The 26,996-nt window shown below is 47.7% G+C and overlaps 1 protein-coding gene across 4 annotated transcripts in view; it reads left to right on the top strand.

The window, feature by feature from the left end:
* MSI2 (musashi RNA binding protein 2) overlaps window positions 1–26,996 on the top strand; it is a 379,812-nt gene that overhangs the window by 131,583 nt on the left and 221,233 nt on the right. The gene's annotated exons all lie outside the window — the stretch shown is intronic.

The following is a 26,996-nucleotide window of genomic DNA, read 5'->3' as shown; positions in this document are numbered from 1 at the left end:
AACTTTATTATTTATAGTGAGTGCTTACTAAGTGTCTGATACTGGGCCAGACCATTTACTTAACATTATCTCATTTAATTTTTCTCTGAGAGTCTGGTAGTGATGTTCCCCATGTTGCTGATTGTTAAATGGGGCCTTGGTGACATTGTGCCTTTGACTCAAGGTCACAGCCCTCTGAGAGGTAGAGCTAGCTGGGTGTAGGCTGTCCCCCTCCAGGCTTTTTGATAACGGAATCTGAACCCTGTGCTCTATTCTAACTGGTGATTGGTTCCTAGGATGGATTTAGGGCAGGGAGGATGCAAAGGACAGGGAGAGATGGTGCCCTTCAGTGTGCCCAGGGACATACATCTCCTCATTTCACCTGCGCGGTGGATATCGGTACCATCCAGCCCCTTTGGCAAAGGTAGATGATCAGAGTCAGAGGTTAAGTTTCAGCACATGTCACCCAGGTAAGGCAGTAATAAGAGCCAGAATTCACACCCTACTTCCTCTTCCTCCACGTCTAGAACTTTCCATCCGTTCACAGCCTCCATGCAGGGTGTGCCACTCTTTTTAGGTTTTGTTGCTGTCATTCCTCTCTCCTCTCCCTCTTCCCATCCTGCCCAAGGTGGCAGCTGCTCCGACTGTTTATTCCAGGTGGCAGTCACAATGGGTAAGACTGCTATCAGGGGGCTGAGCTCAGGGAGTTTAAATATGTCATTACTGTAAGTGGAGTGGGTGCAGAATGACACACCGGGAGCTTTAAATAACTCAAATTGGAGGCTTGTAAACCCTTGTGTGCTGTTCTCCCACCTTCCTCCCAGAAAATTCACCCCTCCAACCCCAGGTTAGAGACACTGTGACTTGTTTATGTTTAAGATGAGATCATGAAGTGTGGTCATTGATGTAAGCATTCTGCTAGCTTGGATGGCCGGCCTCACCCCTGGGTCACTGTTCTGGTGCTGTCCTCGGAGAAGGGTAAGGCTGAAGGTATTTCAGGCCCACACGCTGGGCCTGACAGTGGGATGATGCCCCTGTGACACCTTGATGAGTTGTTTCTTTGCCGGCCTCAGTTTCTCTTCTGAGGGAAAGAGCTGGAAAACTTGTCAAGGGCCAGATGGTAAATATTTGCAGTGCTGCAATCCAATGTGGTCTGTGTTACAGTTACTCACTTCTGCTGTTGCAGGGCGAAAGCGGCCATAGCCAACATGCAAACAGATGGATGTGGTTGTGTTCCAATAAAACTTTATTTACAAAAACAGGTGGTGGGCCAGATTTGGTCTGTGGGCTGTAGTTTGCTGGGCCTGGACTGAATTATTCCTAAAATACGGTTTTAAGCTTGAAAAGTCAGTGATGTAGAAAGTGTTTAAAATTAATAGATAAATTATAATCCAAGGTATATATAGGGAGACAGATTATAATCCAAGGTACGTATAGGCTATGACCAAAATAATACCTCATCAATAGTAATGAGCATGGTGCATAACAAGCAAAACAGTCTTAACCATGTGAGAGTTTATTTCTGGGCTTCGTGATGCTGGGATAGTGAAGGGATTCTTTATTTGGAAAAAGCCACTATTTATAAACTGGAATCTCCATCTTATGAGTAAGACCCAGAAAAACTGTATAGTATTTCCATCTCACTATTTCACATGCTAGATCTAATTAATAAAATGTGGAATTTTTGAGATTCAGATTGTACTGCGAAGATACTTTTACTGTGCATTGTTTCTGAATTAGAGTTGCGTGTGCTTGGTGCTAAGCTTCTTAATGCATCTTACGACGTGCTTCTCAAGAATGTCAAGTGACGTGGGTGACAGGTCTATTATGCAGGTGATGAAGCTCTTGCTGAGAACGGTGAGGAAGTTGTCCAAGCTCACACCGCCCGTGCTGGGGAGAGCCCGGATAGCCGCTCGTTCTGCACGCCCTACCCCTTACCTCTTTCCATCTTTCGGAAAACCCCACTTCCCATGTTACCACTGAGCAACCTCTTATTCAGAGGGAGTCCATTTGTCAAAGATGTTGATACATAGTAATTCATTTTACTGCCTTGGGTTTCTTTTTGGACGTTATCTGTGTTCATGATTTCATACATACAGGAATGATGTATACAGACCATTCCAGAAAACGATAGGTAAGCGATGCTCTCGATAGGCCCGTGCATCCCCGACAGTGAATCGGTCTGTTCTCCACGGTTCTCCCCGCAGAGCCACCCGGAAGAGCCCAGCTTGGTAATTAAAATGCACCGGATCAAAGAAACTCCACGTACACGGGTTTCCTCCTTCTCCCCTTTAGGCCCCTCCTTCAAGTACTAGTTTCTTAAATTCTCACTTATAGGATTTTGGAGATCAAAAAGAGGCCTTTAGACTTAATGAATTCTCGGCTTCGTCCCCCGGATGGAGCGGTTCCGCACCTTTCAGCTGTTCCCCGAGATGATAGGGCCGCTCGGGGCCGAGCATGCTAGGTAATTCTCACTTTATAGAACTCCCGTGAAAGCAAAGCAGCCTGCATTTGGAGGCTTCCAATTATACTTCACATGGTGAACTGTGTAATTAGTTTGGAAGACTTATGCTTAGTCATTGGTTTATCCTAATCGGCTTTGGCTTTCCCCAACAACAAAGTGAGCTTATTTTGCTAAGCTGAACCGACTCTGCACCCTTTGTTCTTGCCTTTTATTGTCTCATTCCTTTCATTCTGTGTTACTGCCAAAGTTCTGTTTCATTAGGCCTACAAGTCGTTTCCAATTCAGTGGGCCGCTACAATCCGGCCTTTATCACTCGGCTGCCCTGGTTCCCATGTCCCTTCTGGGCCAGTGCCCGAGTTTGTGGTTTGACACGAGGGCTTTAACCCTTTCCTGAGCCAGCCCCCTCATTGTGAGGGACCATGAGGGGGGAAAAAAAGGCCTTCAAGGAAATGGTTTGGAAAGTTTCAGCTCTTTAGGTCTCATCAAAGGGGAGCTCTGGGGCAATGAGGTGAAAGGCATCCTCGGGGCCCTTTGTGTTGGATTTGGGTTGTGTGTGGGCCCAAAAAAGTTAACTTGAGCTCCAGAGAGTGGTGCGTGAAAGCTTTTTGGAAAAAAAAAAAGAAAAAGAAAACAAGAATGGGTTGGTTTTTTAATATAATGAGATCTTCTCATGTATTCCGCTGGTGGGGGGGACTGTCGGGGAGCGTGTTCTGAGCAAGTGGCTGTCCCGTATTTTGTAGCTCCGGGTTTTCCGTGCAGGCGCGGTGGGGGCGCGTCCCCGGCCACCACGCAGATCCTCCTTTTGATACCACGTGTGTGAGGAGAGTAATACCTCGCATAAAAATATTATCAAGCCTTTGCAATTTGAAAGGCAGGAGATCTGTGAGAAAAAGAATAAGCAAGTGACCGTATTCCTGAAGGTGGACCGTGTGATCCTGAGGTGGCGTTTTATCGCTTCTAAATGTGTGTTGTAGATAAACGGAGCTCTGTGTGCTGCGCGGGTCTCTCAGAGGAGCCCTGGAAAACAAAAGTCTTGTGTGTCCTTTGTGGACGTCAGAGCTCTCCCGTGAGGCGCGTGTCCTCTGAAGTGGTTTGTGCAGGTGGACAGCTTCCTGGGCCTCGCCTGTCGTCTGCGTGACCTTTCTCTGCAGAGCAGGGCTGTTGCCGGGACCTTTGTCTGCTATCACCGTGGGGTGGACCAGGAAGGACCGTTTGCTCCCTCTTCCCTGGCCAGCTGTGCTGAAGGCTACTTTAGTGTTACGTTTTCTTTGCCCCCAAGTTTGATTAATTCTCTGCCTGGTTAGTGTCTGCCCTTGAAGGTGTGTCATACAGGGAGGGGACTTTATTTGCCCCCTGACCCTGTAGCTGTGCTGCTCTGCTCAGTGGGAGACTCCTGCCTCATTGGCCCCCTCCACCTTCTAGGGGACAGGTGGCAGCAAACAAACAAGCACTATCCACCAGTAATATGATCCTTGGGCTTTGCAGGTAAACCCTCCTGCTGAACAACTTTCTGTTTTCCTGGTGAACTTTTTCCTCCTTAGACCCATTTCTGCTGCAGCCAGTGGCGGCTGTCGAGTTAGAAAGAGATTGAGCACCCTAACCTCACGTCTCCTAAATCTTCATATTTTTGCTTCTAAAAGGAGATCCTGAAATAGATAGTGAGGTTCTAGGAAAACTTCCCATTTCCCTCTTAGTGTATAAAATATAGCCAGCTGTTGTTAGGCAAAGGCATCAGACATTATTATTGCTCTGTTAACAGTGTTTTAAAATATACAAATAGAAAAATAGGATGCCTTCTGGGTAGCAAGCTGGGAAAACTTTGAGATTATGCTAATCAAATGCCATGCTCATCTGCATAGTAGGTAGAGGAACAAGGCCCCAACTTTCCGGCTTTGCATTCTAACTGCGTTTCCCAGTATGGTTTAGCTTTATACGATTTTTCTGTTGGGGTAAGAAGAGGAAAGCCAGGGACAGAGGAACCCTTGGGCACAGAGGAGTTAATGAGCCCTGGGGTGGGAGAGGAGGGGAGGGGCAGGAAGTACTTCCACCAGCTCACCTTCCCAGAGTGCTCCTGGGTCCCTTGAAGATGTCACTTACAATGGAGTTGTTAGCATGAGAAAAGAAAGCCTTTCTCTCCCTAGATGTAGTTCAGTGGGAACCGCTAGTGCACCAGAAATCACGGTTCAAGCTTGTGCCAGTGGGTGCAAGGGGTGGTTCTTATGGAAGAGAAAGCTCAGTTCATTTAGACTTGGCATAGAAAGGGACGCTATTGTTTGGGGGAGCGAACATTGATATGGAGATTCCCACCCGCCCCCCCTCACACCCCATCAATAGGATACTCCCTTACAGTCCTGTATGCTTTTCTTTTTCCTTCCTTTTTCTTTTCCTTTTTTTCTTCTTTTGTCCCCTCAGAAATAGTCTCTCCGTAGAAGGGGCCGGATTTGTCAAGTTACTGCCCCCTAAATTTTTACAGCCCTGTATATTCAGACTTGGTTTTTGTGAATTAGCTAAAAGCCAGTCTGTACTTTATTTACATTCGAAACGGTAAGAATGAGAGCCCCAGAAAAAATGTTAATATGCAAGAAGAGGCAGAAGGGTTGAGTTTCTGACTGTTGCTAACCTCACCACTGCCTTTAAAACCACTCATGAGGCACACGGCTGATATTTAATAGCTTTTAGCTGATTATTTTTCTTCTCCTCCTCTTTCTTTTCTCTCCAAGTTGACCTGGGTGTACTTGAGCGGAAATGAAGTCATCCAAATGCTGAATTAGAATAATCACAGGCCTCTAAGAATGAAATGGAAGCAGAGATTAAATGGTGGGGGAAAGCTGGCATTAATAAGCACCAGGAAAAACTTTGCATAAAATAAATAGGAGATCGGATAGATTGAATTTGTATGTGCTGCTGCCATTTTTTCTCCACTTTGTGTTGTCTTCCTAGAGCCGAGTTCCTGGCAAAGTGGGATTTGGTTTGCCTGCCGTCCCCATACCTTCTGCAGCCTAAGTGATAGGCCTTTCTTCTTTGTGGGACGGTGGTGTGGCCCCGATGCTCCCAGGAAGGAAGGATCTGGTGGAGGGGCTGTTCCTGTGGGAGGCTGATGATTACTTGTTACAAGTTGGGGTGGGAGGTGGAAGAGGAGTGAGATGGGAGACAACACACGGCTGGCAAACAATATTATTGACGATTGATTCCTGCCTGTTAGAAGAACTGGATGGGTTGAAGGTAGGGTGACCAACCGTCCCGGTTTGCCTGGGACTAAGGAGGTGTCCAGGGGCTTGGGACTTGCAGACCAGAATGAATTGATCACCTTAATCGAAGGGCAGGTGAGAGAAGTCAAGACACTCTAAAAGGGTCAATACCTTCCTTGACCACCTCCAGGCAAATTTAAATATTCCTTCCTGTGTGTTCCGGAACACTTACTTCATACCTATTTACATTATGCCTTCTTGATTTAACCCAGCAGCTGGGACAGGAGCCAGCATAGGACCTGCATGAGCACAGGCCGGTCAGTGTGGAATGAGCAAGTGGCCTGCAGAAGGCAGGACGGACAGACCCGCGGTCCCTGCCGCAAGCCATGGCTCATCGGTGACTTGGAGGGTAGCACTCCTGTGAGCTCCTGTCTGGGCTCCCACTTGGGGGGTTAGTCTTCGTCTCCTGAAAATAAAAAATTCTGCCCTAGTGTAATGAAAAGTGAGCTTCTTGTAGTTAAAGAGCAAAAATGAGGTTTTAATTAGATTAAAAAGTACAGCATCATGGTTTGTTTACAGGAAGTCATTTTTTAGGTGGTCTGTTGTAGAAGATGTAATTTGTGCAAGTAGATTAGTTGTAAATTAGAGATTTTTGGTTGTTGGGGTCGCTAACGGTCTTTTATAATTGGTGGCAGAGGTAAATATTTTCAGATTTGCTTACAGAGTGTTAGTATTTAAAAAACAATTGAAGGTGCTTTTCACTTAAGGAAAACTAAATGTGAGTGTGGAATGATCAGAGACAGGCTTCCTGATCTTACTCCCAGCTTTCTTATGGAGTGGCGGAGGGCATGGTAGGCAATAGGAAGATAGAGTGTGGAGTAGTTTGCAAGGGGGCTTGCAGATTCTCTGAGATGGAAACAAATGGTTTTCATTTTTATCTTTTAAAAAGGCCACCCCCTTTCTTTACCAGACTAGTTTAAAACAAACCTGTTTTAGTAGCAAGTAGGGTTTATTGATGTCACAGGTCTCCACTGCAACCAAGTTGGCGTCTGTGTTCAGATTCAGGGACTCCTGTTTTCGGGAACCATTCATGCATCTTTTGTTTCTTCTTCTTCTTCTTCTTCTTTTTTTTTTTTTAAGAGATAGGATCTTGCTCTGGTGCCCAAGCTGGACTGCAGTGGTGTAATCACAGCTCACTGCAACCTCGAACTTCTGGGCTCAAGTGATTCTTTTGCCTCAGCCTCCCGAGTAGCTGGGACTACAGACATGTGCCCCCATGCCCTGGTTAGTTTTCTATTTTTTCTAGAGACAGGGTCTTGCTATCTTGCCCAGGCTGGTCTCGAACTCCTGGCCTCAAACAATCCTCCTGTCTCGGCCTCCCAAAGTGCTGGGATTACAAGCAAGAGCCACCTCTTTTGTCTTATAATTGTCCCAACAGCCCTGTGAGGTAGGAAAGGAAGACAGGGAGAGCATAAATGACTTGCTCAGGACTCCTCAGCCAGATAGCAATGGGCCAAGGTTCACACCTGACCCTCTGGTCAGGAGTCCTGGGCTTGCCGCTCCCCCTAGGCCGCTCATCCTGGGGCATCCTCCTTCCGGGTGGCCCCGACTGGCTGTGTGCAGTGCCATAGCAGTACTATGGCATGTTTTCCAGGAAGGTGACTATGATTTTATGGTGGTTTGTTTAAAGCACGCTATATTAGAATAAATATTATGGCTCAGAATGAAAAATTTTCATAATTAAAAAAAATAAATTGTGAGTCTTCAAGACACAGATAGCTGCTGGCTGCTTTAGCCTCTGTTCCTGGTCATTCTGGGCTGTCCCTTAACTTTCTTGACTGTTAGGAGTACATGGGTGAAAAAGCTGAGAATCACTGCTGTTTACTGTTTAGCATATGGGTTGGCAAACTTTTTCTGCAAAGGGCCAGATAATAACTACTTTTAGTTCTATGGCCTAGTGGTCTCTTACCAACCCATTCAGCTCCACCATTGTATCTCAACAACAGCCAAAGACAATATGAAAATGAATGATCGTGGCTGTGTTCCAATAAAACTTTGCTTACAAAAACCAGGAGGCTATTGGATCCGGCCCTCAGGCCATAGTTTGCACATCCCCTGGGTTAGAATATTGCGTGGTAATAGGGTATGGGTTGTATGCTCAGACTGCCTGGTATCAAATCCACCTCATCTATTTACTAGCTCTGTAACCATGAGCAGGTCATTTAACTTCTTTCCATCTCAGTTTCTTTATCTGCAAAATGGAGATAATCAGGGTACTTAATACATAGGATTGCCAAGAGGATTCAATGCACTAATGCACATACAGTTCTCAGCAGCCTGCCAGAGACAGAGTAAGTGCTTAATAAACTTTAGAAACATTAGCTACTGCTGTTATTTTCCACCTCTGAGGCGGGGTCCTCTGAGACTCAGAAGTTGCCTCTCTAATTCTATCCAGTAGTAGGCTCGCCAGTGCAGCAGCCTTTTGCGGGGCGGGGGGTGGGGGGCATATAAAAGAGACAAGGTCTTGCTCTGTTGCCCCGGCTGGAGTGTAGTAGTTTGATCACAGCACACTGCAACCTCAAACTCCTGGGCTCAAGTGATCCTCCTGCCTCAGCCTCTCAAGTCACTGGGGTTACAGGTGTGCACCACCACACCTGCCTAAGTTTTTAATTTTTTGTAGAGATGGGGTCTCACTATCTTTCCCAGGCTGGTCTCCAACTCCTGACCAAAGCAGTCCTCCTGCCTTGACCTCCCCAAGTGGCAATAGCCTTTACACACGGACACACACACACACACATGCACTCTCTCTCTCTCTCTCTCTCTCTCTCTCACTCTCTCTCTCTTTCCATCTTACCCATCTGTTCTCTGGGTGAGCTTACCACTCAGTTCTTCTGCCTAACCTGGAGGTGACACAAATTGAATAGTCCTTCCTGGATCATCGCAGCAGAGGAAAAATCTGTTTTGCGTAATTTTTGACGAGATGCGTCTTTAATTTAATCCAGCTAACCTAATGCTTCCAGGTTGTGGAACTGACCTTCAGGTTGCTCTGGCTTTGATGGGAAATGTTCAGCTGATTTGGGCCAAAAGAGAATTCTTCTGGGTAGACCCTCCTGATGAACTCTCTAAACTTTCTTGAATAATTAAACATTTTTTGCGGGGTTAGGGGATACTGTCCAGAAATTGTCTCAGTATCATTTAGCTGTTGTTTATTAAAATGTGTTTTTATATATATTGACCTACTAATCTGTTTATTGCATTTATTTTGCCACCTGGGAGAGCTTTTCACATACCGATTTAGATTTTCTTTCCTTTTCCTTTACATGTGATTCTAATCAGCTTGGTTTCTGGCTTCTTCTGAATTTATAGCAAATATTAAGGGGTGGGAAAATGTTAATAAACTCACTGTAAAGCAAGAGGGAGAAAAACCTATAAAAACAAAGAGCCTTCGATCTCAAAAAGCTCTGAATCGTAGGACCGTTCAGTGCAGGGAAACAGCCATCCTTCCTCATTAGGCCCAGAAAGCATCGCTTCTGCAGCCTCACGCATCATTCATTTGTTCATTGATTCATTCAGCAGACCTTGATTATCTTGAATGCCAGGCGCTAAGCTAGGAGCCGGGGGCACCTCAGGGAAGGGAACAGACAGGATCCTTGCTTCCTCATGGCTTGCATTTTAGCATGGGGTGTGGGTGGCGGAGGGCCAGCCCAAAGCCGGCAAGGAAATGATAAAAATAATTACAGATTGTGTCATAAAGGAAACAAACCCCCTGGAGCAGAGAGAATCCAGAATGGGACCACGAAAGAGGGGACCGTGGCTTGTCAAGGGCAAGTCACATGTGCGCAGCCTCTTTGCCACAACTGGACTGTGGATGCCAGTCTGGTTCGGGCCGGGTCTGCTTACTCAGCCTCTGGCATCGGGACTGGCCAGGTGCCTGGATTATAGTTGGTGCTCAGTAAGTAGTGGTGGAATGAATGGGCCTTATGTATCAGAGGGCAGGGATGTGCCAGTCATTGGAGAAGGAGTTTCCAAGGATAAAATTAGGATTTTTCTTTTCGATATGGTGCTTTAAGGGAATATATTTCGTTATCTGGAACATTTCCTTATTGTTCCTGAAAGCCTGAGGTACATGAGCTATCTGGGCAGGGTGCGCTGGTCAGCAGGGCCTTTTCTCAGTGGGCATAGAAGGCAGACGCAGCTTCCCCAGAGAAGAGAAGGCAGAGCGGAGGAAAGAATCGGGGGTATGCTTCTCTGTTTAATCTTCTCCCCTTCGCTTATTTCTGTCTTTGGTCTAAGAAAAGCGGCGGACCTGCTGAGGGTAGGGCCTGTGGCTTTCAGGAGCTGGTGAGGGCGTGGGCCCGTCTGGGCTCACAGGTGTGTGGTCCTGCGGGGCTTGGAGGATGAGGTGGGCGTTGGGCAGGTTCTGCGCTAGACTTGCCGTTGGGTGATGAACCAGCCTGGAGAATGGAAACAGTCCTCTCCGATGCTGGGCATTGTAGCCGTGGACAGGGAGAACACGTTTGCAGGTACATTTTCCTGTCTCGAAGGAGCAGAGGGATGCCATTGGCATTGGTCGCCAGACTCTTAGGAATGGTCTGGGTTACGTGGGGTGAAGAGGTTGAAAAGTTCTGGTCTTTGGAATCAACGTGGACCTGAATTTCAGTCTGGATCATTTGCTGACAGTATTGTGACCCTGGGTTCTTGGTTTAACTGTCCTGAGCCTTGCTTCTCATCTGTTCGGTGAGCATACAATTTCATTTATGGGGGGTTCTAAGAATTCAAAGAGACAGGTTTGCCCTGTGTGTGGCACGTGGGTGCTCAGTGATAGTCTTACCTCCCTACATTCCCTCTCTACCCGCCCACCAGCCTCCCACCGTGTTTCTGAACCCCCAGATTCTGACTTCTGCCAGTTTCACTCCCTCTGATAAACTCCCTACCTCAATCTGCAGAAAGCACTCCCTATGTGCCAAATGGATGGTTTTTGAATTTTTAAGGGACTGGTTTCTTAGTGGTTCCGAGTCTCCGCCCCCATCCCTCCACATCCGTCAGCTCTGACAAATCTTGAGCCACACAAGTCCCGCATCTAAGATCCGGCTAGATTTAACCCAGCTGGAGTTACAGTGTGGGGAGGACTAGGGGAGGATTTGGCGTTTTTTCCTCTTATGCTAATGAAGTGAATATGGCAAGGAGTCACAATATTTTCTTTCCAGGCAAAGAAATGTTGTAGTAGGAGAAACAGCATGCAGGGGAAGCAAATGTGATCTCACTGGATTCTCTCAAGGGAGGAATAGGACAAATTGTCAGCTTCTGTTGAGAAGATAATACTCTCACTATGATAAATGCCAAGTTTCTATTGAAAACCACCATCTTAATGGTGGCGTCCCCAAGTACTTGGTGCATGCCTGGCAGCTGAGGCCAGAGGAGAAGCAGAGGAAAGCAGATATTTGTAGGGGGTTGTTTGTTTGCAATGAGAAATCAGTTTAAAGCAAAGGAGATGGTGCATTAAAAATGTTCTTTTAAGACAGCTTTATAAAGCTAACTGGAGTGCTCCAGCGTGGCCTGCTCTTAAAACACACCTATGGGGAGACTTCCACCCTCAATAAATATTTCTTGCATATGACTCGAATTAAAGGAGGCACAGGGGACTGGAAGCCGCCTAAAATAATTTTCCCTCCCATAGGAAGTAGCTGCTGTAATTCACTTGCAAGTTATTTCAAAAGGCCTGTTCTGATAAAAATTTCTGCCTTCTCATGGACTGGGATTTTTCTAGTACTGTCTGTTTGTAACATCCCGGCTTGACGAGGGCATATCTGGTTCTATGTTACTGAGCACTACTGCCTGGAAGAGCGTCTTAGTTTTAAGTTGCCTTTTTTGGGGTGCTTATGCTAATTCCTCTTAGGCGCTTCAGCGTGGCAGGTCTGTCTCATAGCTGGTGCATGGGAAGAGCTGCAGGTTGGTGGGGAGTTCTTGGGGGGTGGGACAGTGCATTCAGGAGCTCTAAGGGTGCTGGAGACCGGAGGACAGCGGGAGGGGAGAAGAGTGTCTCTATCAGCTGTCACCAAAAGGTGACAAGGGAGGTGGTTAAGCTTGTCCGGCCATCCGTGCATCTAGTAACCCATTTTAGGTGTTGGGCCCCATGCTGGGGACACAGGTGAGCCAGGTAGGGCCATGCAGCCACTAGAATTGCAGTACAGTGTGCTAAGTGCAATGTTGGGGGGGAGGGCCCTGTCACAGAGGGTGGGGACAGTAGTTGGTGCTGTTGAGCTCCTCCCCTGTGGCAGCCCTGAGTTACGTCTTCACTTGCCTCAACACCAACCTGAGGGTTGACCTGGAAAAGGGGCTGCACAGACCTTTCTTCTGGATTCTGCAGCATTGGCGCGGAGGGAGGGCCCGAGGAAGCCCGTAGTATGACTTACCCCCTCCCCCCGCCCCCTGCCCAGATATCGCAGCCCTGCCTGTGCCCACTCAGGAAAGCGCCCGATGGAGATGCCCACGTCAGTGGACTTGAGCTCATGACTTTGGCTTTGTCATCTGCTGGAGAGTGCGGAGGGAGGCGGTTTAAATCGGGATGCCTGCCTTCACCGTGCCATGTGTTGGCTGCTGAGGACGTGCCACGGGACCCCAGAGAGTCTCCCCTTGTAGCCAGGTTCAGTCCCCTCTCTGAGATCTCACCCTCACCCCCACGGAGGCTGCACGCCAGGTTTGCTTGCTTGTTCGCCCCGTGGAGTGGAGCAGTAGACACTGTCTCTTCTGTGCTAAAGAACCCCAGGGAACCTGAGTCAGGGTGTCTCGTTACAGTTCAGGCTCATTGTTGCTCCCCAGATGTGATCAACGTGGGGTCTGCTCCAGAAGGGCTTTGGCAGCCTGAGGAAATTGGCAAAGATGGCCCCTCGGATACACCTAGGACAGAGTGATAGTGGAAGCCAGTGGTTTTCTGCTGTAACTTAACCGTTGGTTGAAAGTTTTTATAAAGTGTCCCAAAGTCAAATGTATTAATTCTAGATGCCTTAAAACAAAAAAGAAATACCAATTATTTTCATGTGTGTTGAGTCCTTCCAACATCTAGGAATTATAGAGTCATTATTATTATTCATATTCTCATTCCTTGCACGTGTTCACATAGAGCAGGGGTTGACATACTTTGTCTCTAAAGGCTCAGATAGCAAATATTTCAGACTCTGCAGACCATACAGACTCTGCCTCAGCCACTCGGTTCTGCTGTTGTGGCACAAAAGCAGCCATAGACAATATGTAAATGAATGAGCGAGGCTGTGTTCCAGTTCGACTTTTATTTACAAAAACAGGTGGCAGGCTGGGTTTGGCCTGCAGGCCCTAAGTTGCTGTCTCCTGCCACAGGCATTCCCAGTCCCCAGCTTGAGTTTCAAAGACGGCAATGATTTCATAGAACTGAGGATGTTTTTAGGATCAGTCATGCTCTTTGAGGGCACAGGTATACTCATTTGGAAGAGTAGACCTACATCAGAAAGGTACGCCCTGTCGTCTGATGCCACTCCTCCAGTCCATTTGGATAAATCTTTTAAATGCCAGGACCAGGGAGAGAAGAGCAAGCGTAAGCCCTTGCTGGTCATGTAAGGGAGGTTATGGTGGCCAGGCAAGGGGTGATGATCCTGGAGTCTTGCTTCGTCTTGGGCCGTGGGTGCTGCTGCGCAGGGACAGCTGTGTGTGCCTGTGGCAGCCACAGGCTGGAGGACTGTATACCCATGGACACGTGTGCAAAGGCCTGCTTGTCGTGCACTGCTTGTCTGGCCACATTCCTGAACACGGAAGGCCAAAATGGAAACTTTTATGTAGCTTCACCCAACGGCAACGGAATGAAGCTACATGGATGACTTTGCTCACCCACACCCATGAGGTGAGAATTTGGCTATAATCATTTTTCTAAAAAAAGGAAGAAAAAAAAAAGGATCCACATGGATTGATTTGCATTCCTTAGGTCTGTAAAAACCCAATGACATTGACGTGTCGATGAAAATGTAGAAATTAACACTTGGAAATTTTTGTATAAAACCTTTATTGAAAATTTAGCTAAACATTCACACACTAAAAAGAGCTATAAATTTATACCTGAAAAACTCAATTTGATGCAAGCTGCTTATTTCTCCATTGTGGTCACGTGGGCTGAAGTTCTTAGTATGAAATGTAATTTATACAAATTAGTCCAAGGCAGGTAGAGTGTGAAATTAAATTGATGCCTTGATTTCTGTATTCTCTAGTAAGTGTTTCTCTGAAAATTTGTCATTTCTGTCGTAGGAACTTTGAAGTATGAGGTTTTTTTTTTTTTTTTTAAACAGAGCAGAGAAGTTCTTATTGGTTAAGGACATGAAACAACCTTAATTACAGGCTAAAGAGGCATGTTTTATTTTGTTTTGTGGCTAAATATTAGAGTAAGCCAAAACTGGGCTACCAGTAGAGGTAGAATCTCAGGATGTAACACGTCTATTAAATTTTTCAGCTGTCTGGACCAAGCCATTTAATTCCTTTGGCTGCGACTAGGACAGTTTAGGGTTTCTAGCTGTGTAGACTTGAAAGAGGCTTTGGAGATGAGAAAACTGAGGCTGAAGAGTCACATCATATCTGTCAGGACAGCGTGGGTCCTAGCTGGGTCTGCCCCTGCCCCGAGTCCCAGCAGCTGCCTGTCTCTGGGGACGGTTGTCCGTGTCGTGTCGTTGTGTCAGCAGTCGTAGTAAGCAGAAGTCAAATATGAGGTATCCTCATTCAACTTTGAAAATCCAAGAGGAAGAAGAATCGCTGTACACTCAGAAATAATCCCCGTGGCCCAGCTGAGGGGCCACATGAGCACATTTTAAGGACGGCAGAGAGGATCTGACTTGACCTTGTCAGCGAACATCACCCTCCAGGGCTGAACCCCTCTGCCTGGTCCTTGGGTAGCTCTGTTGACCGCCCTCTGCCGTCTGTGGCTGCATTTTGCAGGTGTCTTTCTGCTAACCCACCCCTCCCTCCCAAGCAAGGTAGGCCTGGGTCAGCCCTACCGACTCTGGAGTGAATCATTTCTGTCAAATAACTAGCGGCGGATGTTCGGGGCACTCTGAAAAATGAATTATGGGCTCTCATGATTTTTATTTGTCCGCGGTGGCATGGGTGGTATTTATGTCTCTTGTCCCTGCTCTCCCCGCTTTCTGAGGCTTTGTCTCCATCTGAGTCAGCATGACATGGTTGGAAAATTGCCTGTTTGGCTTTTAATGATGATTAATGTCCATAGCCGCGTTTCAAATTTAGGATCTCTTGAAGAGTCTCCCAGACCGTTACCAAGAGCAACCTGCTGAGGGAGACGGTGGCGCAGAGCTCTTCGCGTCCCCGGCCTGAGTGAGATTCCTCCTAAACTTGTCCATCTTTCCGCCAGCACCTTGTGGGCCCTTTTTGGGTCCTCGGCTCCAAGAGCTGAGTTGGAGCCGATGGGAGAGCCCCTGTCTGGTGAGCTCGGCCCTCCCCTCTTGGTCACTTGTTGTTAGTGCTTCACCCGGGGGTATCTGGAAGGGTCACTCCTTCCTGCCCCTCCCTCCCTGCCTCCCCCCAAATCAGGGAGGCCAACAAGGAGCTTAATTTTCTCAACAGCAGGTGCCTGTCATCTATCTGAAGATAGTTGCCAACATCTGGTACAATTGCCTCCGCAAACGCGGTAACAAGGCGGCCTGCAGTTCAATCGCAGAGCGAGCATCACCGCTTTAATGATAACAAGCTGTTGGCCTCCCCTCTGAGATGAATCCATCTCACAGATGTTTGTCTAGTTTTGGCAATCGTATCGCACTATCGCTTTGGTGATTATGCTCAACTGGAGACTATTACAATAAAAGAAGTTTGAACTTGTTCCATTTTTATACCCCACCCCCTTCTCCCCTGTTCTGAGGTATAATTTATATCAATGGCTGTAATATTGGTTCCATTACGGAGGCCTCTTTACTTTTTATGATGTCGCTGAAGCTGCAGCTTATAGCCCGGCTTCCTCCGCAGGTTAATGTGTTTTAGTTCCATCAACGCTTTTAATGTCCACACTTAATGGCCCCGTGGCAGTCCCTCACCCTCCGCCGACGCGCATGTTGACACGGAGAGGTCATGTGGTTGCTTGACGGAGCATCTCCAGCTGTAGATAGTTACAGGTCGTGCGTGGACGCGGGTCGTGAGCGTGGGTCACCAGGGGGCCTGGTGCCTGCACACGACAGAGAGTAGGTGGGAAGGAGAGGTTTTCCCCGAAGGCAGCAGTCAGAGGCAGGGCCCGGACACATAGACCCTTCTAGACCGCCGTTGGCCACGCTCTCTTCCTCTCTCCCTTTTCCCCATTCTTTCCTCTCCTATTTCCCCTCCTCTTCCTTCTAGGGAGGCATGATATACTCTTACTGAAACAAAATAAACAAATCACACCTTGGTGAAAGGGCATTCAGAGTTAGGAGGTCTAGTGCTGCAGTGTTCAGTGTTTTGGGCTTTAATATTACACAGTGGTTTAATATTTAATACTGTTTAATATTATACAGCTTTACTATTATCATTCTATACGTGAAAGTTGAAAGGAACTATCAACCCATTCCGATCATATTAGTGGTAGTAAATACCAGGAATTTTTTAATAACAACTGTCACCATTGCCTCTCTGCTGTGTACTGGGCACCACGATGGTTGCTTTTGTTAATCTATAAATATGTCATTCTCGCAGTACCCCTGTGAGGTAGGCATGCTTGTGCCCATTGTCACTGGGGAGGGCAGTGAGGCTGAGGGACAGGAAGGTGCGTGCTCAGTGGCGGGAGGCTGCTGAGGGGCAGAGGGCCATCTCAGGTTGGGGATGGAGAACGCCAAGCCCACCCATGCTCGCTCTCCAGCCGTCCTCGTCATCGCCAGCCCTGCTTGCAGCCTGATTTGATGTCATGGAAAAATCTGCCCATCCGAGATGTGGCGCATTATATAAATCAGTACAAGATAAATCACCATCATCACTTGACATTTAAGCCTTTTTTCATTTTAATTTGGATATTACTTTGTCAAAGCTTAGGAAACAGAATTTTGGCAAGGTGTTATTTTTGGCCGAGCACTTACGAATGGGTGAGTCAGCCTGGCTGTGGATGTCTCATTGGTGGCAGGGCACCACGGGTTTCTTTTCCTTGTCCAGAAATAGATGTTGGTCTCTGTGCTGGTGACACTTCAGGAGGCCCCCGGACAACTGTACTGGGCACACATGTAGGAGCCTTCTACCAGGGACCAACAGAGCAACCTCATCTTAGCCTCTGGGATAGGACTCTATTCTGTCAGTTCTTCAGACATGTGGGTTTGTCCTATAGGGAGAGAAAACTTTTCCCAAAAAGCTAAAATAGAGTGATCTTTTGGAATACATATCAGAATAAAAACCATTGAAATAGCCCATGAAAAATAATAGTTCTCGGAATCGGCTAAAAATGTGAAACTTGAAATCCAGCAGATTATTAAAGACGTAGGGACATTATCTTTGTCGTTAGAGTTAAGTATATGCTTTTAACCTGCGCCATACACGGTAATAGAAATAGCCCCATGCAGAAATTTAAAGACCTGCTAATTCCTCTTGTGACCTTGGGCAGCATTTACTCCTCTATGCCTTGGCCATCTCTTCTACACATTTTGGATTTATGGACATTGAATGACTGTCCAGATCTGTTCTGGGCCTAGAGTTGTATTCTGTTGGCCTCGTTGTGGCTTTCCACGATTGGCGTGTCTTTTTTGTGGATCCCCCATTGCTAGCCTCTCTCTGTGTCTGAACCGGATCCCAAGGTGCCCAAAGTCAGGTTAAGGCAGGCATAATTTAGCATTTGGTAAATTCTGACTGTTGATTTGGAACCTTCCCTTCCTTCACTTCCCCCCCTCAACACAGATCTCTCGTACCGGGAGTCAGATGTAAGATTTTTCACAGCCACCCCATATTTTACATGAGGGCACCTGCCCCTCCTCGCTGAATTAGCGCTTCCTCTTCGATGCTAGAGCCAAACCACCAAAGTGGAGCAAAGACATGTGGTGCAGCTTTTCCCAGTTTTTCTCTTGCGGTAGTTACAATATTATTAAAAATCCATTAAATTTTAATGTACCCTATAAAATATGTGCTCTTGTGAAAGCAAGCACAGATAATTATTTCTGATGAATAAACCAGGAGGACAAGTATGTATGAAGTTCATGCTGCAGCATTCAATTTTTATTATATACATCTCCTGCAGGGGCAATCACTGTGATGTTCCGGCTGCTTGTGTGGAGGGCCAGTTCTCGGAGATCCTTCGGGGGCAGCATGAACCCTGAACTATGCGGGTGTTCTCAGAGCTCGTTATTACATGGACGGAAAGAGCCCTGTGCAGTAGCTGTCTTCTGTTAAGCTCTTCAAACCAAAGAAGGAGGAGGAGAAAAATGCTGTCTCCTCAGGCCTCCGACGTAGCCTTATGGGATGAGGAGCAAAATCAGACATGCATTTGAAGTTCTTCTACCTGGTGACTCTGTTCCCAGGAGCCAGACTCTTGGCTTCTCCGAGTATTTGTTTCCTAAATGAGGGATGGGCGTTCTGTCTGCCTGGGGGCCTGGCTCAGAGTGGGGGTTCTGACTTGTAGGTATCCCCCTTTTGTTCCCTTTCCTCTTCTGAGGATCCTTTGAAACTTTGCTCATAGCTCCAGAAGTTGGAAGACAGAGCTGTTGCCTGGCCTCCTGGGGTCCATGTGGTGTGAGGCCTGGACATCATGAGCACATTACTTTGTCTAGCCTCACAGCCTGCTGGGCTCCGGACTGTCCTCTGTGCTCCAGAGGTGGCGGCTTCCTTGTTGTTTTGAAAGGCTGCACCTGCCAGGTGGCTGGAAGTGCTTCCCGCTGGGAACTGGACTGGGGGATAGGGGGCTGCTGGTCAGCCGGCCTGGTCCCCGCTCTCAGACTGCCTCTGGCTGCTGTACCTGATGGCTCCAGCATGGGTGGCAGCATCCCCTAACTGGGAGGTGAAGTGGCTTAGAACCAAGGGGATGGACCTTGGCCCAGCAGACCCTCCTGGGATTAGTTGGAGGCCTTGCCTGGGAGCTGACACCTGATCTGCTTTGCAACTCCAGAGCTTCAGCAAGGCCCTAGATCCTTCCTGGGGCAGGGTTAGTCATCCCGCAGGATCTGGCCCTGCAGGAGGTGGGGCAGGATTCAGGCAGCGCTTGTAATGGTTGAAAATCAAGGGCTTATACAACAAGTCCTTCTTCCCAGGCGGCAGAGTTGCTTTACTCTCACATGCAGTCCCGCTCAGCATCCTGAAGAGGGGAGGGCCAAGGTTGTAGGTTGCATGGAGCTATTCTGGAATATTCCGAAACTAGAGTTGGATTCAGCTGCTGGGATCAGTGGTTAAGAAAGTCCAACACTTTGCATAGAATTGGGTGATTTGTAAATGAAGGAAGTTGATTTCTAACAGCATTATGATTTTGTTTAAAAACAAAAAAGACGTGCTAGACAAAATTAAATACAGAAGTAAACAGAGAACTAATAAATCCCTTCATATTTCATCGCCATGAGATAACCCATTGTAACATTTCGGTGCAGCTTCCAGAGGTCTGTCTGCGCTTCTATAAACATATGGCTGTGTACACTTTTATATAAATGGGATCACATGTGGTATTTGCCAGACAGCTTTTTCCGTTCAACAATATGTCAGAGACATCTTTTCAGTCAGTATGCCCTACACGGTCATATTTGATGCCTTCATTGTTTCTGTGATATCGATGTCCTATGATTGACTTACACAAACCCTCAGTTAGGAACATTTAGGTTGTTTTCAGGATTATTGTGATTGTTATTTGGTATTATAACCAGTGCTATTGGGACCGCCCTTGTGAATGCATTTCTCTCCCGCTATACTTGCAACCCTGCAATTCCACTGCCAGGGGTTTACCATAAGGAGATAATAATACATTTTACAATTTGCTATTTATTGCCAAACTGCCCCGCAGGGAGGGTGTACTAATTCCCATTTCTACCAGGAAAGGCGGGATAAGCGTGAGCCTGAGCTTTTCGGTCTTTGCATTTTTGCACTTAAGTTTTTCTAAAATTTATATCCCTCTGAACTTTGTCCTGTGAAACTTTTTTTTTTAATACTGAAAAGTGAGGAATCTGTTTGACTTTTAAATGCTTTTCCATTGCCTCTGTATTCCCTGATGACCTGTGAGGTCTTAAATTGTTTTGACCGAATGTTTCGGGAGTTTCAGGAGAGACCTGGAGTTGAGTTTATCTTTCAGGTTGTCGCCTTGAAACAAAAATGGCGGCAGATAAAATGTTTTCAAGTGGGGATGTTTAGTCGTGATTTTTAGTGAGTCTTTCGTCAGTGTTCCTAGCTGCGTGCCAGTTTTGTCCCTGAAAGGGTATAGCTGAAGACAAATAGTGACTTTTTTCCTTCATATAATACATTTGGCAATTACATCTTGCCTTGTGAAAGCATTGCCATTGTTATTTAAATTTTGCATTGCTCTTTTAAGATAAAGGTTCAGCTTGCTACCTGTTTATCTTTTCCCTCCAGCCTAAGGGCTGCAGACAGCTGCTTTTGTGCGTGGGCTTGCGGTGTGTGGGGCTGGTGCCCTGTTCTTAGTGGTCGCCCAGTGGCCTTTTTGTGGCTTTTCTCCAATTACAAAGGTTTAGCATTGGGAGGTCTCTGAGAGTCAACTTTCCCCCCATTGTAGACATGTCTTTGATCTTTGGTCCACTTTAATTCATTTCTTTCATTCAATAAATAGTTGTCGAGTGCTTTTGATATGCCAGGTGCTGAGGTGACTGTGCAGCGACAGTGTTCCCCGCCTCGTGGAGGGGCAGAGGATGATGGGTTTCCCATGCAGCATCCAAAGTGCCAAGCGCAGGCCTGGGGCACGCACGGCCTTTCTCACCTCCTGTTACCTTTTACATCTGCATCTGACAAAAACCTCCTCCAGAGAACGGCTTATTTCAGTAGAGGCCTGCACTCTTCAGCCTTAGCGTGAAGGTTTCAGTTAAGCAGGGCCTGGTGGAGAAGTGTTTGGGGAAGGGATTAAGACGAAGCAAACTCTTTCCATCGGATGCAAACACAGGTGGTGCCAATGGCCGCAGGACCCAGTGCTGCGGTGGCTTCGCCAGGCCGCAGGTGGGGGGCACCTGAAAGGTGCTGTCCGGTGTTTTCGAAGGGTCCTCATCAAGGGAAGCTCTGTGTTTCTCCTGGTTGGGGCTGGCACAAGCAAGGGCGAGAATGTGGGTGGGGATCTCGCAGGATGTGGGGAGACGGGCGTGGTTGTAGTAGAGGGTGCAAGTGGGGACCCCGCTTCTCTCCATGATGAGTAAAAGGTGTAAGACCACCTTCCCCATCGTGTGCTCCCAGGGAGTAAGTGGGGCCGCATATGTAAAGTGCCTGACACCAAGTGGGGGTTACTGAATGTTACAGTGTCGTTAAACATTAATACATTGGATTAAAAAGTTGGTCTCACCTCTCCGCCAGATCCATATGGGAATCTCTTCTGCAATATTCCTAACAAGTTTCATTTTTTTTTTAGGAATCTCTTTCAGCCTTCCAAGGCATCAACTTCCATTTTTGATCAGCTTCTAATGGTTTAAGGAAGAACATTTCAGGAGTAAAAATATGCTTTCCTGCTTGAAGAGCACAGAGTTCTTTATTTTGGCTCTCTGAGCTCCACAGTGGAATGACTCTTCCCCCTTCCCACATAATGTATTGTTTTTGTTTTTGTTTGGTTTTGAGACACGGTCACGCTCTGTCACCTGGACTAGAGCACAGTGGCCTCATCACAGCTCCCTGCAGCCTTAAACTCTTGGGCTCAAGCGACCCTCCTGCCTCAGCCTCCCAAGTAGCTGATATTACAAGCATGCACCACCACGCCTGGCTAATTTTTCTTTTTTTTTTTCAGTAGAGAGAGGGTCTCGCTCTTGCTCAGGCTGGTCTCAAATGCCTGGCCTCAAGCAATCCTCCTGTCTTGGCCGTCCAAAGTGCAAGGATTACAGGTGTGAACCACTGCACCTGGCCACATAATGTATTTTGAACACTCCTTTAGTCCATATAGAGATATAAATATTATTATATGTTATATAGATCAGATATATAGATATACAAAGGATGTATATTTTATGAGGTTTGATGTGTATGTCATTGGTTCGCAAACCTGGCTATGCATTACAATTTTCTAAAGAGCTTTGAAACAGTACAAATTCACAGACCCATCTTTGGAGATTGGATGGTAGTTCTGTGGTGGAGTCTGAGCTTCTATTTTTAAAAGTCCTAATGTACAGCTAGAGCTGGGAACTATTGGGTACCTGCTTTTGTATTTAGAATGAAGACAATCACTGTTCGAGGGGTATGCAAAGTTAATCGAGTAGCAGACAGCTCGGTCCCAAACCAAGCTCTTCTAATTTCAAATCTCATGTTTTGTCCACTGTATCATGAAGTTTCATTGTGTAGGCACAATGGTGAGGTCTCCCAGCCTCACCATATCGTCTGTTTTCCAAGGTAAACATGCCCCAGTACTTCACTTCTCTCTACTCTATGATTTTGAATATCCTCTACATTCCTAGGTAATAACATATTTGCCACTCAGCATATGTTTGTGATACATTCTATGGGCCAGGCAGAGAGCTAGGCATTGGGAATCCAGATTGTCCGGAAGAAAAGATTCCCAAACTAAATATAATGCCTTAGACATGGCCATCAAGATGTTTCCCAGCATACCTGGCTCTTCCTGAAGTGGGGAGCAGCCCTTCCTGGATCTGAGAGTGTCTTCAGTCCAACCACGGCATTCGCATGTAGACCTGGCTTCAGGAAGGGAGGATTCTCTAGATGGTACCTGGGCTCTTCCAAATCAGCCCTGCATTTCACCTTGATCCCACACAGCCACCAAATACACAGCGTCGCTCTAACATCCCTGGGGAAAAGGGCTGGCCCCCAATTTTGGGAACTTTGGGGCTTTTTTAGTGTCTAAAAGATTAACTTCAGTAGTTTTGCTCTCACAATAAGAAGAGAAAAGCTGCCAGTGTTTGATGTCAGACTCTGGGAAAGCCATTTTTGCAGGGGCGATGTTTGTACTGATGTTCCAGTGACTCTTGCTGCCACTGTCCTTCCCGGCTGGATGTTTTTGGAGCTTCCATCCACTCACCCGGCATCCGGGGAGGCTGTGATGAAGCGAGGACCATCTGTCAGGGACCAGACAGCAAGGACGTTTGCAGCACATTGAAGGTTGGCCTAGATGACCAGCAAGGGCTCTCGTGCCCTGCGTACCTGGACTCCCACCTCCCCACCACTGAGTTTTGACTTCTGCCTAGGGGGAGTCCTAGCTAGGGGAACTCTAGTCTTTCACAAACAAACCAACAAAACAATCACCCCTCAGGTAGTTCACATGCATTATGGGATGTTTTTTAAAAAAAATATGAATATGTTAAAATAGCTAAGCAAGAGGACGACTTTACAGCCCCATCATGGAGAGCCAGGCACTGTGAGCATTTGGCGTGTGCCCTTCCAGACGTGCTGGCTGCGCACTCGCTCCGCCGTTGTCACGCTGGTGATGAACGTGGACGCTGGGGCAGGCGGGCCTGGCTGCCAGTTCTTGGCCCCATCACATCCCAACTGTGTGACCTTGGGCAAATTAATCCATCTATAGAATGGTGATATAATAGAACGCATTTTGTAGGACTGGGAGTCTGAAAGGAGGTAGATGCATGGAAGCCCTCAGCAGAGGACCTCAGGCACAGTGGTTGCTCAACACGATGTTTATTTAAATCATACGTGCCTTATTATTTATAAGGGCGGGACTCCCCCCAATGTCTTGAGGTTGTTAGCACATGACCGTGAATAAAAGTATCGACATTTTGCCCATCCCTTGGAAATTCTTTTGCCACCAAAGAAAACTCACCCCAAAGTTAACGTGATGTACTTTTTTTTTTTTATGTGATGCACTTTTAATGGTAAACACCATCATTTTGCTGCACGGTAATTAGGCATGAATGGCAAACAGTTCACATCAGTGATTATGATTAATTTAGTAGTGCTTTTAAATTCTTTTTCAGCCACATCCAAGCTCGCCTCCTTTCTCTTCTCGTGTGGTTGCTTGTGTTAGTAGTGAGTACTGAAGCTGCCTCTGTGGGCGTGTTCCTTGAGGGCAGCCGTGGCGGTTTCTTCTTTGTACCCCACTTTCTAGCACACTGGGGCTCCAGTTTGCCAGTGATCTGGGACCCCTGTCCACTGCTTCCTTTATTCATTCAAAAGTCATTACCCAACACATATTCCCCTAAAGGCAAGAGCTTTATTTTCATAGGATTTCTTGTTCTTGCTCTTCACCCCTCATCTTCCCATGTAAGGGGCTCTGGGGCTGCACTCTGCAGATTTTATCTGTTTGTCTTCTTTTCAAGGCCGGAGACCCCTGAGTACCCACCTCTCCCCGGCCCGTGTGCTGGCAGCCCCGAGTGTGGCCGTGCCGTGTTGAGGGATGTGGAGGAAGTGGGCAAGACCATGGTGTTGGGGGGTGGTGGTATCAGAGGTTAGAGCAAGAGGGGCCCTCTGGCCACAGAGTTGAGCAGCTTTCACCGTGTAGAGGGTCTGGTTTGTCTGTCCTGCCTTCCTCTTCTTCCTGAATTTGGCACTGGCTATGATTTAGGAGCACGGAGGCGGCTCCTCCAAGAAGCACCAACAGAAACTCTGTTTGCCCTGCCTTTGGCTGTAGAGCCTTTGACTGGAGACCGTGCTCTTTGTTCCACACTTAGGTAAAATGCCCCCAGTTGCTGAAACCCTTTCAGTGTCACATGGCGCCTGATAGCAGCCGTCTCTGCCGTTGGATAACTGGAGGACGGTGGGCTGGAAGGCCCAGTAGAGACACTTTTGGCCGTCCTGGCTCTGAATATCTCCATTCTGCCCCTGGCCCCGTTGGAACTCACACTCTGAGGTCAGACAGACCTGGGTCTGGATCTAGCACTGGTGGAATGTGGGATCTTCAACCAGGTATTCGACTCCTCTGAGCTCAGTTGCTTCCGCGTGGTTAGGCTCAGAAGAGAGAACTTTTATAAAATCTCTGTTGCAACTCTGGGTACTTAGTAGATGCTCAGTAAATGTTATTTTTTTCATCAAGCCCTCCTGGAGGTATTTTAGCATGCCTGATACCCACTACCTTCATAGAAAGTTCCAGCTGACTTTGGATCAACTGGAGAGTGGAGGCTTTGCCCCCTCACCCATTAGAGTTGCCTTGCTTGTTACCATGATGTTCGCTGACCACTTAGTTAAAGGAAGGGCAAAAAAAAAATCCCTGAAATCCAAGAGCACACAGGCACTAAGCAACATTTAAACATGCCCACCCCATTTCCCCCGGGGTCTTGGCCCTGGCTCTGGGCCTCCTGCAGCTGCAGAGCTTTGGTTTCTAATTAGCAGGTTGCCCTGCCGTGGGCCCAAGGCGGGTGCCCCAAAGAACGGGTGTGGCTTTCTCTAGCCACTTAAGAAGGGGGACACGTTTTCATGCTCACACTTAAATAAATAACTCATTGTTTCTTCCTAGTTGGTGCGGCGTCTCCTCCCCATTGCATTCCTTCCTGGTGACCCTCCTGTCTTGAAGAATCCATCCCTCCAAGGATTGGCTGTTCTGTAACGGGTCAGACTCCTGGGCTGGGAGCCCAGGCGGCCTGCACTTCAGGCATCAGCCCTTCTTCTCCTGTGACACCAGAGCCAGCCCTTCCCGAGCACAGAAATCAGAGCGCTGTGGTTCACGGGGCCACCATGTAGGATGTGGGGTGGTACCAGCTGCTGGGGGCTGAGCTGGCAGCCTGGCTGGGAGGCTCCTTAGATGCTAAATGTTCACAGATGGAATCAGCCCTTTGAGTACCTGCACTGTGGGTGTCTACATCTTCCTTTAAATTTACAGATAGAGGCAGCCACAGGGCCGGGAGGTTTGGGGGCCGTGAGGCCAGCTGTGTTGTAGCATGGGCGGTGAGGCGTGTCTTTGTATACATCCTGCATCTGGTTACTGGAGGCCAGAAGCACCTGTGGTCTCCAAGGGAGGATCTCTCTGACATGAGAAGGCAGAGATGTGATGTCAAAACAACTTCTTGCCACCCCTGGAACGGTTTCTCAGAACTCAGCCATCCCATCTTCCTGTCTTGCAATCCTTCCGTGACCTTTCTGCCTTCCGGAAGACTTGACTGTGGTAGAGAGAGGATGGGACAAAGGGTCAGGGTGGGCCTCGTTCCAGCTCTGCTGCAAACAAGCTCTGATTTGTCGGGAAGGCTGGGAGGGACCCCATTTTGGACTCTGCCCCCTGTCGTGTCCAGTTGCCCTGGGCAAAGCAGCCAGGTAATTCTATACACAGAGCCCTCCCTTGGAGCACAGCCTCACTCAGCTGGGCGCTTGGCTGGGGTGGGGACTGTGGAGAGAAGCCCTCCCCTAGTCCGGACGTATGACTCGCTGTGTCCCCTTGCAGCATAAATGTGTTCCCACTAATCTGTGCCTCTCTCCCTGCAACACGTTCAGCCTTTAATTGTAACTATTAATCACGCCGAGTTGTGTCGCACTTCATAACCCTTCCATTAAATATTAAGCTTTAAAAAAAATTGAGCTTTCTTAATTGAATTATTGAATTACCAGGCACTTAATGTGGCTCTGGTGGATGAGGAGCACAGAATTTCAGCTCGGGAAGGGATCTTAGTTTCCTCATCTGTGACGCAGAGGGTTCGTGAGGCCGGGAGGAGTGACAAGGCTTGCTCAAGGTCTGCGGCCCTGAAGAGACGTGAGCTTGTGTCTCCTCTTTCCACGCCTGCTCTGCTGCCTCTTTCTGCAGGTGGCTCTGGGCCTGGGCACCGAGCCCTTCTCAGGTTTCCACTGTGCCTGGTTTTTCTAGCCTTTCCCAGCATTGGGGTTGGGTTTGGGTGGAGACCGTCACATGCAGGCACTGGAAGGGCTGCTTGTCTCTGGAATCTGGCAGCCTGTCCTCGGGCCTCACCGAATGCTCGCTGGGCTCCTTCCCTGGAGATGTTCGTGCCCCTGTCCTCGGCCACCATGCATCTTCCTCCCACTTTCTCCCTGCAGCTCAGGCCTCTCCCCGCCTGACTCCCCACTCCCTTACCACCCAGACATTTCCATTTGAATGTCCCAGGCTCATCTCACCTTCCCCCTCCTCCCGCTGACCTCACTGCCTGGTCTCTGGCCTTGAATTCCTGTCTGGGAGAACAGTGGCGTTTCTGACAGCTCTTCCTGACTCATTCCTTGAGACTGATGTTTATCTGCTAAGCAGTTCCTGTGTTCACTGCTTCTCTCTTCTGCCTGCTGTCCCCATCGCCAGCCAGGCGGAACCAGTTCTGCTTCCTAATGTGATTCCCTGTCACACTCCCGGTGCTCTGACCTGTCTTGCCCTCTACCACCAGATGCGTCTTCCT

This window comes from Lemur catta, chromosome 15 (genome assembly GCF_020740605.2).
Source record: "Lemur catta isolate mLemCat1 chromosome 15, mLemCat1.pri, whole genome shotgun sequence".
Taxonomy (NCBI): Eukaryota; Metazoa; Chordata; class Mammalia; order Primates; family Lemuridae; genus Lemur; species Lemur catta.
The sequence above is the reverse complement of the archived record's forward strand: the minus strand, read 5'-3'. Positions and strand labels throughout refer to the sequence as shown.